The sequence below is a fragment of the Arachis ipaensis genome, chromosome B6, assembly GCF_059453495.1.
Source record: "Arachis ipaensis isolate K30076 ecotype BB chromosome B6, ASM5945349v1, whole genome shotgun sequence".
Lineage (NCBI taxonomy): Eukaryota > Viridiplantae > Streptophyta > Magnoliopsida > Fabales > Fabaceae > Arachis > Arachis ipaensis.
In genome coordinates, this window is record NC_142441.1 from 118,506,072 (window position 1) to 118,510,436 (window position 4,365).

Genomic DNA, 4,365 nt, shown 5'->3' on the forward strand with positions numbered 1-4,365 from the left:
GCTGTACGCACGCGCGCCGATAGTGCCACCTGCCCTCCTGGTACATTTTCCAGAGAGTAGAGCCAATCTTGGGCTGACACTGAGCCCCAGGCCTAACCTAACCTACGCGTGCACGCACCTGGCGCGTACGCGCACCTGGCGCGTACACGCCCTTCGGCCAAACTGCACATCGACGCATGGGCGTGCATGATGCGCCCGCGTCGGTAAAAAAAAAGAGTTTTTTTCCCATCTTCCATTTTCTTTTGACCATTGCATTCGCATACTTTTATTATTTGCATTTTCATTTTGTTTTTATAGCTTATTTTTAATTTATTTTTTTTCGAGCTTCTTATTTTAATAATGGTGTTGAATTCTCTTACTCAATTGTTGAGAATTTCTTGCACTATTTTGGTGCTTCATGACTTGTTGCATTAATTTTAATATCTGTTCTACACGCAAGATTAGTGCCCTAGTCCGTCCTAATTCATTATCCTTTGTTTTTATGCTTCATCATCATTGAGTTAGGATGGAACCAATTGCTCTCATGCTTATCACTAATCTTGTTTGTGTCAATTCTTATTTGATCTTGATGCCCGATATGATCTTTATGCTTTGACTTTACTCTTGCATCAAGCTTAATGATATGCCTTAGCTTACATTGCTCTCTCACTTACATGCGTAGCTAACATGTAGTGAGAACCTTACTCTTATTTGACATTACCCCGCCTATATTCTATTTGCTTTGATATCTTTGTTATAGGCTTAATTTTCTTTCTTTTTCTTTCTTTTTAGGTTGGCTACCAAAAGAGGAAAGGATAAGCTTCAAATGGGGCAACAAACAAGTTCATCCATACAACCTTTTGAAGGAGCTCATCAATTATAGCAACCCATCCACCTTGCCCTCCTTTTCATGCACCGAGGACGGTGCAATCTTCAAGTGTGGGGAGGTCGTCCGACCGATCTCCATGGGTAACAATTTCCTTTCAACACCAATTCTTAGTTTTCTTTGTTAGATTAGTTATTGCATTGCACGATAGGTTGCATAATAGGTTGCATGTTAGTTAGAATTTGTACATGTTTTACCACTTCTTTCTCATTAGGACTACTTGGTTATGGTGATGATTTCTTTTCCAAGAAACTGTTTTAGGGCAACCTACCAATTTGAAAATTTTTTTTGTTGAACTTGCTTGAAAGAATTTATTTTGGAACATGGTTTTTGAGCTAAGAACACAAGCTTGTAAGATTTGAGCCTAATGGTATGGTTACATCTTATAACCACTTAGTTTCCTTCTTGTGTGCATTATTCTCTTTCTATGATTGTGATCTTTGATTTGTTTGATTCTTTATGTCCATTATTTTGTGTAGACGTGCACTTATATGATTGAGGCCATCATTTTATTTAGCTCACTTACCCAAATAGCCTTACCTTTTATCTTCTATTGTTAGCCAACTTTGAGCTTACGCTTAACCCACTTGTTCATAATTTTAGCACATTACAAGCCTTAAACTGAAAAATAATTAATGTCCTTTATTTGGATCTTTGATTAGCTTAGGCTAGTGAGTGTGAGTATCATTCAAGTGTGGAAAAACTTGGGACATTGGTTGGGATAAAAGGGTGTATTGTACTGTTGTTGGTAATATTGGGAATTGGGTACATGCTCATGTGTTAATTAAATGTAAAACCATATGCATTGATACTTTTGTATATACTTTATTGCAAAAAAAGAAAAAAAAAGAGAAAACAAAAAGAAAGAAAAAAATATATGTAGATATCAAAAGAAAAAGAAAAAAAAAGAGAAAGAAAAAAAAGAAAAAAGAAAGAAATAAAAAGGGGATAAAATGCCCCAAAGCAAAGTGAAGCTCAATAAAATCAATACATATGTGTTGTGATCAAGGAAAAAATGTATGAGTATGTGAAAAAGTGAAGAATGGGTAGTTAGGTTTGTTTAGAATTGTATAGGTTGCTATATAGGTTAGGTAGGAAGTTTAAGGTAATCAAAGATTCAAATTTCAAGTCCACTTGACCAAATATGCATCCCTACCTTGACCCTAGCTCCATTACAACCTAAAGAAAAGACCTCATGATACTTGTATGCATGCATGAAATAATTGTTGATTGTTAGATGAAAAATAAATCTTGGAAAGCATGATTAGGAGAGAATTGAGTGAATCGACCCTATACACTTGAGCGAATAGAGTGTAAACAATTCCGGTGAGGGTCCGATGCTCAATTCCTTGATTCCCGGCTTTCATGAGCGTTCTTCTTGCAAGACTACTTGAACTTCATTTTTATACTTGAATTGGTAAGATTCATGACTCGTCATATGACCTTAGCCCTACCCGTTTATACATGCTTTTTGAGGATTGATTTATTTTTAACCAAGTAGGTAGAATCATTTTGCATATAGTTGCATTCATATAGATAGATGCATTTAGGTTATTTGCATTGAATAAATGTCATACCCCTTGTTTCATTCTTGGTTTAGCATGAGGACATGCTATTGTTTAAGTATGGGAAGGTTGATAAACCCCATTTTTAGGGTTTATCTTCTATTGAATTTAGAGGGTTTTGTCAACTTTTCCCTCATTTATCCAATGAAATAGCATGGTTTTATAACTTCTCCTTTAATTGTGCTTAAGAGTGAAAACATGCTTTTAGGACTTAAAATAGCTAAATTTAATTTACCTTGATTCCATTAGATACCTTGATATGTTTGTTAAGTGATTTCAGATTTAGGAGGCAAATATTAGATCAAGGGAATGAAAGAAAAGCATGTAAAAATGGAGAACTCATGAAGAAATGAAGGAATTGCAAAAGCTGTCAAGCTGACCTCTTCGCACTTAATCAACCATAACTTGAGCTACAGAGGTCCAAATGATGCGGTTCTAGTTGCGTTGGAAAGCTAACATCTGGGGCTTCAAAATGATATAAGATTTGCTATAGTTGCATTGCGTTTAGGGGCGCGCATGCGCACTGTATGCATATGCACCGATGGTTGCACATGGTTCACTTAATGCAATTCGTGGCCAGTAATTTTAGAAGCCTTGTGGGCCCAATTCAACTTATTTTTTATGCTATTTAACCCAAGGATTGAAGAGGGATGAGGCATCTAGTTAGTTAGTGAGTTTTATTTTAGTTTTATCATGCTTTAGTTAGTTTCTAGAGAGAGAAGCTCCCTCTTCTCTCTAGAATTAGGAGTAGGTCAGATCTAGATTAGGAATTCTTAGATCTAGGTTAATTTTATGCTTTGATTTACTTTTTCTTTTGTAATTCTTCTTCTTCTACATCTCTTCTCTCTAGTTTTGCATTTAATTCTTGTAATTCTCTACTTTTATGTTGATGCACTTTTGTTCTTTTATTTCTCTTTAATGCAATTTATGATTCATGTTCCTTTATTGTTGAATTGCTTTGTTGTTGTTTAATTCCTTGCAATTGAGTAGTGTAGATTTACTTTTCTTATAATTTTACTATGCTTTCCTTTTATGTCTTCCAAGTGTTTGATAAAATGCTTGGTTGGATTTTAAAGTAGAATTTTATGCTCTTGGCTTGGGAAGGTAACTTAGGAACTCTTGAGTTACTAATGTCCAAGTAATTGACGATTGTGAGCCATTAACTCTAGATCTCACTAATTGAATTGGTGGAGAACTAGGACTTATGGACTTGGATTGATATAGCTCATTTGACTTTTCTTTACTACTAGTTAGAGGATGACTTAATGGGATTAATCCTTGCCAATTCTCATGTTGTGGTTAGTGATTAGGATAGAGATCCTTGACCACCAAACCTTGCCAAGACCTTTTTGTTAGTTTATTTCCTTAGCCATTTATATTTCTTGTCTATTATCTCAAAAACCCCAAAACATACTCCATAACCAATAACAAAGACACTTTATCACAATTCTTAGGGAGAACGACCCGATGTTCAATACTTCGGTTTATAAATTTAGGGGTATGTACTTGTGACAACCAAATTTTTGTATGAAAGGATTATTGTTTGGTTTAGAAACTATACTTACAACGAAAATTTATTATTCATTCTAAACCGTCAAAAATCCGTTCATCACTCATGAAAAACAGAATTTAACACCATAAGATGAAAAAGTACAAAAACAAGGGAGCATACATTGTTGGAATGAGGTAATAGTCATTAGAATTGAGTGAGTGGATTAGTGTGACATGGATAAAAGTAAGTGTGCATGCTAAGTTGCGCGCGGTTTAGAACACACAAACTATCATGGAGAGCTATGTCACAAGTACACCAAAAGAAACATGCACTTCACTCATTCTAGTGTGCTTGAAATACTTTAAACTTGTAGGTTAAGACAACTAAACAAGCAATAAAGAAGCATGAAAGTATTCAAGCTAAAAACATATGGATGCATATGA